Here is a 12,192-nt window from a genome sequence, read left to right as displayed (position 1 = left end):
ACGGAGCGAGCTGGAAAATCAAACTTTTCCGGAACCCCGTGGGGAGGAGGGCTACAACATCATGGCCACCAACAAAACTCAGCAAAGATTGTTCTTGCTCGGGCTTTAACTTCTGGATATTCAGCAGCGTTGCCACAATGGACTGAATGGCTTCGCTCGCATCTGCAAGCTTTGCTGCAAATGTGGACGATCCTGTTAAGATCTACTCCTGGTGAGCTTCATTTTCATCAGTGTAATGGCAAAGGATGAGGACATGAAGTCAGAATGGACCCTACTCCAAATCACAGAGGCAGCTGCACGGAGCTGGGACTTGAAGGTTGTGGGTGCTTGTCATGGCAGCACTCCAAGAACCAAAACTCATACACAGCCCTGTGATGAGGGAGGTTGTCAAGACAAAGAAGGAGGCCTTCCAAGCCTCAAGGAAGTCTCAATAACTCAAATATCTCCTAACTTCTTCTTTATTTAATTCCAGTTTAGTTTGTTTAAGATGGATTTCAGTTCATAGACAATGGTAGGTACAAGCAGTAGAATAATTACTAATAGGTTGATAACCTTTGAGGCAAAAACCCCAAAATAATTATGCATTACTTTAAGTAAGGCCATTTTCAAATTAAATGTAATTTCATTGTAGTCATTGTAACCACATTATGAATAGCAATTGGAATTATCTAAGTCTAAGGAGAAACTTCTCCCAGCAAAATTAGACAAACACAGATAGGCTCAAGTTTCACCAACAATATGGCATTAATATATTAACTGAAAACTATACATTTCCAATACAATATGAAAGGAATCAATTGTCCATTAGATTGTCTTCAATCATTGTTTCCCAAATAGCATTATCAAATCAGACAATTGGGCTCAAATTTCAACACAAATAAGCACTTAACAACTGGCAACAATGTCCGTTTCCTACTGGTTGCATCTCCAGTTTTCTCAAATGATGAGCTGAATGTGTCTGACCGTGCATCTCCTCGTCAAGGAAGGAATTTCAGTGAAATGCTTTGTCCCAAACTTTTGAAGTAGGTCTTGACGACACTCTATAATTTACAGAGACCCAACAATTCCCCTCCAAGAGAAAGCATTTGGTGCGACAGTGGAAAAAAGAATGTCCTTCAAACCTCGGACAGACCCTCGCTCTTGGTGGGCAGCCATCTGCCGCTGCCGGTTGGGACGTAGACACACATATACAGAAAAATAGAAATATGATGCATAACAGATATACCAGTTGGTATGATAAATATTGGCAATTATAGTAACAATAAAGATACTATAACTATGACTAAAAATAATAGCAGTAGCAGTGCAGGGCGTAGCAAGGTGTCAAGCAGGACCACAGTAGCAGCTGCAACAACAATCCGGGTGTCACCACGATCCAAGGAAATCTGCAAAGTGAGAAAACAAAGGACTCCTGGGAATAAGCTCGCCGGAACTAAGTTAAAAACAAGAATTACTGGGACATGAATGCACACAGATGGAAAGAGAGAGGAGAGGGGAGCTCAGTGTGTCAAAGGAAGTCCCCCAGCAGACTAAAACTGTAGCAGCATAACTAAGAGCTGGTCAAAGGCAAACCTGCGCCAGCCTACAAAGGGTTGGTAGATGAATCCGACAACTATGAAGAGTCCTATTAGTCCTTTTAGAATTATCACACGTATTGAATGTACGTTGAATGTACGAAAACTGAAAGTAGTGGACGCCACACTAAAGGCAAACATTTGATATGATCAGTCACATTCCAATCACATTTCACTGGTACTTATGAATGTCCCACTACATCCTCCATTGGCACTAAAAGCTGTCACTGAACATAAATCACTGAGGCAGAAAAGTTGCATATGAAACTAACTCCTGGGAGACAACCCTTTTATCAAACTGTCAAAGCATGTATGTGTAGTGGAAATGTGTACACATGCATACAAAATCAGATGTTCCCAAACAGAACAAACTGTTATACGAGTATTCAGTCATCTCTGTGTCCAGTAAGGCACTGCTGTCATTCACGAAGACACACAAACACTGATGGCATCACTGGGTCATGGTGGAACTTCATCCCTGTCTTCCTACCCTTCTTGGCTAAGCTCATGTTCTGTCAGGATTAATGAGCTTGTTGAGGGTTGAGTGATGGATCAGAGCAGTGCTGCAGGGAGCCTGCTGGATCCAGCTCCACTGCTTAACAGCCACTAAAGGACTCCTGAATAATGAACAGAAACTCAATTTCACAATTTAGTTTTATTCATGCTGACTGAACACACTGTAACTCCACAGCTTCAAAATAACTCTAACTCTATATAGCTCTTTTCACCAGTTTAAATCCACAATTGATCTTATTGTGTTGTAACTACTTCACAGTTAGTATTGTAGGGTGTTGGAATACAAGCAGAAGACATACTTTATTGATCACCCAAGGGGAATTTTCATGACATACGGGCCCAGAAAGACACACATGCACAAAGAGGACCTATACATGCATTAATGGAGAGATGTTAAAGGGAAGGGGCTGCCCATAGGTTGGTTTGGTGCCTTGCTCAAGGGCACTTTGGCAGTACCCAGTAACCAGTACAGTACCTCTCCAGCTACCAGTCCACACTCCATACTTGGTCCATACAGGGACTTCAACCGGCGACCTTCCCAAGCTAAGTCCCTACGGACTAAGCTACCCCCTTAAAGTCCTCTGGAGAATGCAGGCATTGATTCCACTACCTCTCGCATGCTAAGCTGAGCTAATCATCATCATGCACAATCATGCCTAAACAATTGCTTTCATAAACTTCTCTTTAAAATGTCATCACATTCCTGTGGTTATGACTACAAAACATGAATGCCTAATGATAGAAATTGGATGAATGTGTGTGTGTGTGTGTGTGTGTGTGTGTGTGTGTGTGTGTGTGTGTGTGTGTGTGTGTGTGTGTGTGTGTGTGTGTGTGTGATAACCGTCTTATCGCAGTGATTTCTGTTAATGCATGTTTGTGTACATTTGTTAGGGCCTCCTCTGGTTCTGTGCTCTTGTATGTGTATGTTTCCTTCTGCTTCAAGCAGCCAATATTCTTGTCTTCCCATATCAAACAAGTCAATGTCTATTCACTGTTCCAGGGCTGATTTATGGCCTGCTATTGTTGTTCCTCTCTGATATTGTTGAATACTGCAGACTGTGATTGCCTCTTCAGACCCCTTGCCACTCCATACTCTGTACTGTCACCGCGGGGCCCCCCTCAGGACCTTACATACACTCTAATTGGTTTGGGAAGGATTTGTCAGCCTTTGAACTAAAGAGAGACAGTGCAAAGTGGAGAGTGAGGCAGAGAGATGGAAAGAAAGAGAAAGGGGAGAGGTGGAGACAGTGTTTGTGTGGAATGGGTGGGTATCTTTTCCGGGCAATTCTTTGTCTTTAATCCAAAGAAAACAACAAAACACATGCAGGGATAACACTGACATATGTAAACAGTATGCATTTTACTCTTGAATAAACAATATTGAAATGTGCAGTAATGCCCGTCGCATGCAAAGTAGCCCTCAAATTGGACAGATTTGGGTGGAGTGAAATGCATTCACATGCGGACACAGAAGGGGCAGATAAAACGTGTCAGCCAGACAGAAAACTGTCAATTAAAAATGATCTCTGAAAGCCGAAGCTATTTTGAAGTCAGACCTACTACTGCCCTCTCCCAATGTAAGTCTGATGAGCAGAGTAAGTTATATGAGACACAAATTTCTGTTTTATCATTGGAACCTTTTTAAAGTAATATAGAGTAACAGCACATTTTCGGAAAATTTGTCAAACACGGTAACACAACCGTCTTTAGCAGCATGCTGAAGACCTCTGAATGGGATTTCATAGACGAGGCGCCAACAGACATTTTGAGGGACAAGGCTGGCGAAATGCCACACAGTCATGCGCACTCTGTCTCCGAAGGTTCCCCGCTTCAGTGAGCAGTGAACTGACCATTTTCAGAATGATCCAGTACCGACATTATACTGGATGTTCAGCTTCTGGGAGAATTTCCAGAATACAGTGAGATTCTTTGGGAGAGAACCTTTTGGAAGTCAGTAAGCTCAGTGAGCACTTTGGCTTCACTTCACTTGTAACCCCTTCACTTGGAACACTGTAACCCTAACCCTAACCCTTCACTATACCTAACCCTAACCCTGTCACAGCCACAGCCAGGCACTTTAGGGGTACTATAATCACCCAAAGGCGTCTGTATACTTCTGTTAGGCTAATGGGCCATTAACGCGTCATTCCTTTTCCATCTCTATAGTGCTGCGTTAATCTCTAAAGCAGCCAAGACACACACAGCCCCCATACATCTAACAGTGTGTACCCTTAGCAGTGTATATTGTGATATTTTGCTATGTATTTTTAGAAAAAAATATTTTCACAGTGCAGTTATAGTCCGGGGAACACTAATTTGCACTGTGTGTCGTTCAGTTCAGTCAACACAAAGTTTTTGAGTTTTTGGTTATTGTGAGCAACTCCGGTGAAAAAAAACATTTATTTGCGTTTCTCTGATGTTCTGAGTTGTAAGCGGCGTATAACCTGCAGCGTAAAACAAAACACGCATAAAACAAATGCTGCAACATTGTAATCAATTTCAGCATTTTTATATTGTAAATATATTTTATATATTATCAACAAACACTTTACATGCAATATTCTATCAAATTGATGCAAATATAAAAACATGAAGGAAACAGGGCAGTAAGCACAACTGTATGTTTGCAACTACTGCAACTCCCTTCTCACCGGTATCCATTCTAAGCTTACAAACAGACTCCAACTCGTTCAGAACTCTGCTGCTAGACTCCTCACTGGTACCAGATCATCTGAACACATCACACCTATCCTTATCACTGGCTCCCTGTGCACTACCGTATTGAATTTAACACCCTCCTCATCACCTACAAAGCACACCAGAAGCTCGCACCCAGCTACATTTCCGACCTCCTACCAGGCTATGTCCCTTCTCGCTCCCCTCCGCTCTTCCTAGACTGGCCTCCTTGTCACCCCCACATTCCGTATCTCCACCATCGGGGCCAGGGCCTTCAGCTGTTCTGCCCCAAGACTCTGGAATGCCCTCCCCTCCCACATTCGACAGGCAGACACAGTCAGTTCATTTAAAAAAAAATGTTAAAGACCTACCTTTTTAAGAAAGATTTTAATCTTTAAAGTGATGGTTCGGAGTAATTCACCCTAGGGTCCTTTGCACCATGACCTCGAGCCAAACACCCCCCCAGAAGCTTTTTTCACCTGGGTCTAAATAGTTAGCAGTAGCGTTAGTCGCGGAAATGTTTACGCGGGCCTAATGGACTCATCGTTGGTATTTCTTAAATGACCCCACTAATAATGCCCAAAATTATACCAAGGGCTTCTACACTAGTATATAAGGTTATGCACTCTCAAAACGATGGATTGTAAAGTTTGTAAGTACACCAGAAGTTTATGTAAATAACACTTGCCTGCTGGCTTCTGCTCTCTGCTGTTGTTGTTGCTGCGAGACGAAGTGCTTAGGGACATCTACAAATTACAACACCGAAAAGAGATGCAACAAAAATATTTTTTAATTTAACTTATTTTTTAAAGTAAGTGCTGTAATATAACTAGCAGGAGACAAGTAATAATTGAGGTAAGTTTGGAGACATTAACTTATTTAATCATTAAATTAATACATATTTTTGTTGTATCTCTTTTCGGTGTAGTAATTTATAGACGGCCCTAAGCACTCGTCTAACTGCAGGTAGCAGCAGCAGAAACAGAGAGCAGAAGCCAGCAGGCAAGTGTTCATAAACTTCTGGTGTACTTACAAACTTTCCAATCCATCGTTTTATGAGAGCATAACCTATATATACTAGTGTAGACCTTTGGTATCATTTCGGGCATTATTAGTGGGGTCATTTAAGAGATACAAACGTGGGTCCATTAGCCCCGCGCTAAGCTACTCAACGGCTAACGCTACTCTACGCTAACTCGCCCAGTGTTAGACCCAGGTGAAAAAAGCTTCTGGGGGGGTGTTTGGCTCGAGGTCATGGTGCAAAGGACCCTAGGGTAAATTACTCCGAACCATCACTTTAAGTCTTCATAGCACTGCATCGCCATCCAAACCCTCCAGACATACTTGTTTTTGTCTGCTTTTCTTACTTTTTTTAGCACTATTGTTTATTTTGTTAAATGTATTTCTATGAGGCTAAATGTATCCTATTGTATTTTCTTCTTTTATGCCCTCTTAAACATGTAAGATGTCCTTGTGTATCTAGAAAGGCATCCACCAAATCAAATTTATTATTATTATTATTATCATCATTATTGTAGCAAATACAGCATCGTACACCAACCGTAGGGCAGTTGGGTTTAGTGCATTAACAATACAGAGGGTTACATAGCATTGCAAATCATTATTATAGCTCCATTATTATGGATAATCAACCTTTTGTAATTTTTTACGTGGTAGATTGATTTAAATGTACTGAAACACAGGATGAAATGTATCATTGTGCATTGTGAAACATACAATTATGCAATAATTCTGTAATGATACAGTGCAGGTTGTGTAGGATGTTACAGGTGCCTGCCAGTCAGTTGCTTAGCCCTGAGAAAAGAGAGCAAGTCCACGTGCTCTAGCCACAGTGGGGGGGGTACGGGGGGGATGAGGGTGTGTTTGTGTGTGTGTGTGTGTGTGTGTGTGTGTGTGTAGGGGCGGGGGGTGGTACGGGGAGATGAGGGTGTGTTTGTGTGTGTGTGTGTGTGTAGGTACGGGGGGATGAGGGTGTGGGGGGGGCGATGGTGATGGATGGCAAAGCCCAGCTGAGCATATTGCTCCCTTAATAAAAGCTGCCCTGCAATCCACACGCAGCTAAGGGTGTATTTTCTCTCGGTCGCTCCCTCGGCCGTCCTCACTCCACCATCATTTTTAAGAGCGAAAACTGGTTTAAGTGTCAGAAAGAATGATGCCTCTCGTCAGACTGCGACTCACCTCTGAGCGGCATCCACAGCTAGATTCATATCAGGTGGCTCTTTGTTGGTGCGCACTCTTTTCTTTTTTCGCTCCTGTTTTTTTTTTACCAAGGGCCCAGAACAAACAGGAAAGGCGGAAGACATCATCAAACTTTCACCTGGTGACTTCAGACCCAAAATGAAGTTTTTGTCTTTATTTGGCTGTTAGTAGACAGACAGAGCCACAGCACAGACTTGAAAATAATACATGGTGAGTTGGTGGTCATGAACCAGGAAGATTGAAATCATTCATAAACACAAAAGCTGGACCCTTCTTTATACGTGGAGAACTGAGTTATAGCTTGGATTGATGGATAATGATGTGACACACACCTGGACTTTTAACTTCTTCAAACCTGGAGCTGTTATCACAGCAACATGTTCTAAAGATCAAACCTGCCAACACATTGTAGCGGCAGCCCTCATTTCCCATCATGCTTAGGGCTAAACTGATTAGCTGAATACCTTTGCGGTTTTAGAATGTAAATGTTGAATGTAAATGTGGCCTTTTCTTAGTCTCCAATGTGTTTGTTCACTTCTCTCTCCACCTCTGCCGTACTTCAACAATCAAAAAACAAAAATAGTGCGTTACATTTTTACCTCGGAACGTGGAAGCTGGAGCTGGGAATGATGTCACACCAGAGTTGAATGCGTTCCATTTATAAGTCAAATTTTCATTGTTTTCATTAGCTCTAGCCAGGTTAGCCATTGTTAGCAATACCAGTTGATAACAACCTGTTACGCTGATTTTGTGCATACAAACAGTGTAATGTAGTGGAATTTTTCTTGTCAGCAGCAGGGTTGTGCATAAAAAACACGATGAGACGAATAAAGACGTTTTTAGAATTAAACCAAAGTTTGGTCCTTGAGTATTTATTTCTATTTCTAAATATGGAGAATCACTGTTTCACAAGTACCACCGCACATCTGAAAAAGTCCTTCTGACTAAAACCTAAATGTCAAAACATCATATAGTGAAAAACTCCATGAAGCCACCCGTCTTAATTTATCTTTAGCATGGCCACAGTTGAAAAGAGACATCATTAACAGTCAAATCATTGTATCACTTTCCCCTCTGCTCCTGTTCTTAACATTAGCCTAAACAACAGTTTCTCAGGAGACAGAAGGAGACACGGTTCAGACAGTTTGTGGCCTTCTTCATTTTATTTGCTAAAAGTTAAAACAAAATGAGAAGCTGGAGTTCTTTAAGAAAAAATAGCCGTACTCGGCTCAAAGTTCACAGTTGCCAGCTGTTTCACTTGGAGCCTTTTTGAATCTACACATGAACAAAATTAATAATCTTGTAGAATATTAAACAATCATTAAAACAATAAAATTCGCCAATACAGTAACAACATGTTCACAGATAGAAGTTGGACAGGACTGTGTGTAAGACTGATTTAGTGAGACACAAATAACACAGAAGGGCTAATAACTGTATGTTACTACAGCTTTCACAACTGTTGATGCACGGAGCAGCTCCTGTCTCTTCTTCTTTTACAAACTGGTCAAATTGCCTCCAGATGTTCTCATACACCCCCAATTTGCCTCTTAATAAATGTTATTCTCTCCATGGACATACATTGCGCCATATTCTTGATTCAAGCACCAATTGGAGGTGGCTCTATGTTCTTCCAGATGAGAGCTATAGTCCGTTTTGCCTGTGGTATAGCAAAATCAATACATTTATATTCTTGGGGTTTCAGATTAAGATTTGTTGGATACAGGTGCAGCAAAATCATCTTAGGGTCAAGTGGAATGTTAACAGACAAGATGAACACAGTTGTATTGATCACCTCCCTCCAGAATATTTAAATTTTGTCAAAAAGTGACAGTGACACAGTGCATAAATGTCCCTTTAGCCTCATTGCATTTAAAACAAAGGTCAGGTATGTTTGTTCACTTTAAACCTGGAGTTAATCATTACTGCTACTAATTGTGTGCTGATTAAACAGTTAGTTTAGTGCTTGCTGCTGTTCGTGAACCCAGCTGTGTTTTGAATGTCTCCCCTCCTAGTCCATGCTGCTTGCTGAAGTATTCACACTACTGTTGACCTTACACCAAACCACTTTTCAAGCAATTCCATTGTCACAGACTAATTTCCAATATCAGAAGGCTAGAGTTGCTAGAGTCGGGGCACTCCCGTCGTCTCTATCGTTTGGTGTAAGGTCATAAAACTCAGTCCCAGTCAGTCTTTTTCCTGTCTGGACGTTCAGACAAAATCAAACGTGTTTGACATTATCCTAAGTTTTAAGTCATGGTAGTAAAGTTAAATCACATGAACATTGTCAACAACCAATGGGTGCGCTCCCTCCAGCACCAACCAGGAAGCAGCAAACGGCTAGAGCCAGTGGTGCTTATGGTTGCTATGGCGCCATGATAAGCTAAACACTAAAGAGGGAAAGTTGCCGATTTTCATCCAACGGGAGTTTTACCAGGGGACTGCCCATTTCTCCGACGCTCCATTTTTCCGTCCTCTCAAGAACCCGAAAAATTCCCTTTGGTCCTACAGCCTACTAATCCGACGCCCTGAATCCCACTATGGCCATGCCAAGACCAACCCTACGAAGCAGCTCGATTGGTTGGGGTTACGCATTTGACCTCGAGTGGTTAAGTTTAGGATAGCTGATTGTTCAGGGGATAGGACCTGTACAAATGGGGTTACATTACCTTGCGTAAGCATGGACGCCTGGCCAATAAATGCTATTGAAGGGCGGGTCTTGGTGTGGCCATAGTGGGATTTGTAATATCGCTGGTGGACTTCGGACTAGTGAGCTGTAGGACCAAAGGGAATTTTTACGGTTATTGAGAGGTCGGAACAATGGAGCTTCGGAGAAATGACATGGCACCGTTTTACCGGCGGATAAACACAGACCTCCAGGTACTGGAGACATTCATCTGCATGTACGACAGAACAGAACATCAGCAAACTTTCCCTTAAGTTACCAGCTAACGCTAGCAGTAGCTAGCTAGCTTGGTTAAATCTTTCAAAATGAATCTAGTTGTAGTCTTGCGATGTGACCCTGCAAGATCCCCGGTCTTTACATATTATAACAGTCTTTAACATTAGATGTGAGAGGATTGTCTTTAGATGTGAGATTGTGTCAGACTTTAGTCTTTTCAAAGTCTTTTCAGAGTCTTCTAGTGGATGGTAGGCATTAGTTGGATAAACAACTCCCTTCCTTAGTGTGGAATTCCCAAACTGCTGATAAAATATTAAATGTTAACGAAATAATTAACTATTGTTTGACTATCACAATTTATTTGACATAGTGAGAGTTAAATACAGTACCAATACATGGTAAAATAGGGTCAAATAAAATCAGTAAACTTAACAAAGACCAAAACAAATTTGGTTGGGGGAATTATAATAAACAACAGAGATACATTCAACAAGTTCTGGACTGTTCACAACAAAGAGAAGTAGTCACTGGCGATAAAAATCCTAGGCCTCACCTCCAGAAATTCTCGCTAAATGACTAAAAAGTATAAGCAAAATCTGAAACTAAGACAAAACAAACAAGTTGAGATATAAGGCTAAAATATGAAGAAACAAAACAGAAATGAAGTAATATCATTTGTTCAACACATTCTGACTCCCAACTCTGAAATACAGCAGCTTGGTCAGGACCCTTTGGCGTCACATTTTAACGCTCTGGGTAGCCCTTTCGGGTCATTTATTAACATGCATGGTAGTCCCGTTGTGAATTCCACCAAAACTATTTTAGCAACTAAACTACTTGGTTAGGTTTCGGAAAAGATCCCGGTTTTTAATGTTGTTAGTTACGTAACTTAAGTTTGTGGCGTAATTTACAAACATTAAGTAAGAAAATTAACTTAGGTAGCCTATACATAACTTAAAAAAAGTCCCTTACCTTAGGGAGACCGGAACACCGGTCTCCCTAGTGAAAATGTTTGTTTGATATATGTAAATTTCAAAAAAAAGTTCTGAAACAGAAAATGTTTTTTACATTTGACGGGAATTGTCAGGATTTGTGCAAGTTTTGACCCAAAAATGCAGAGAGTTAAGACGAGGAGGCAGCGTAAGGTTTTTTAAAGGTTTATTTAATTTAAGTGGCTACAACAAAAAGTGTCCTGAAGCAAGGAGGTGAAAAAAAAAACACTAGGAACAAAACTACACAGGGAGGGACGCAGGGAATGATTCGGAACTGCACAGGAAAAGTGTCACTTAATTACAACAATCAGACAACAGAGATAGAAAGCACAGATGAATAATAAATACATGAGGTAACGCGGGTAGTAACGAGGGAGAGGTGACATGAGGGCTGATGAACAGGTGGAACACATCACGGCAGGGCAGACAATCACAGAGGCGGGAAACACAAGGCAGGAAGTAAACTTTCTGCCTGCGTAACTTTGGGTTCAACATTGGTGGGGGGATGGGGGGTTGAGATCGCCAACTAGCTAGGGAGGTCCCGGGACATGTCTGCATTTATTGAGAAAAGTGACAAAAACATAGAAAAAATTGTAGAAAAAAGACAAACGTCAAAAGGCGACAAATGTCAAAAAACGCACGAAAAACATTTGGAAAAAGTCCCAAAAACTTTTAAAAAAGCAATTTTAAAAAAGACGTTTAAAAAAGTTCGAAGAGGAACATTAGAAAAAGTGCCATTAACTTCCAAATAAAAAACTCAAACTCCAAAAAAAGCAACAAAAACATTGACGACAAGACAAAAACGGTCCAAAAAACAGCAAAACATTTGGAAAAAGCCAAGATTGTTGGGGGAGGGATGTTAAACAGTGTAAGCATATGTAATGGAATGACCACATTACTTTTCTTATGCTTACATATTTCCATTTTTCATTTAACCCCCCTTTCACCCCCCTGTAAATCATGCTTTATTGTCCCCAAAGGGAAATTTGTTTTGGACTCTGTCCATTCTGCACCGTTACAAAAACAACACAGAATACAAAAAAGACCGCTGAATAGCTTAGCGCTGGGCTAATGGACCCACGTTTGTATCTCTTAAATGACCCAACTAATAATGCCCGAAATGATACCAAAGGTCTACACTAGTATATATAGGTTATGCACTCATAAAACGATGGATTGGTAAGTTTGTAAGTACACCAGAAGTTTATGTAAATAACACTTGTCTGCTGGCTTCTGCTCTCTGCTGTTGTTGTTGCTGCTGTGAGACGAGTGCTTAGGGACATCTACAAATTACAACACCGAAAAGAGATGC

This window comes from Perca fluviatilis, chromosome 22, assembly GCF_010015445.1.
Source record: "Perca fluviatilis chromosome 22, GENO_Pfluv_1.0, whole genome shotgun sequence".
NCBI lineage: Eukaryota > Metazoa > Chordata > Actinopteri > Perciformes > Percidae > Perca > Perca fluviatilis.
This window is presented reverse-complemented; position numbering follows the sequence as displayed.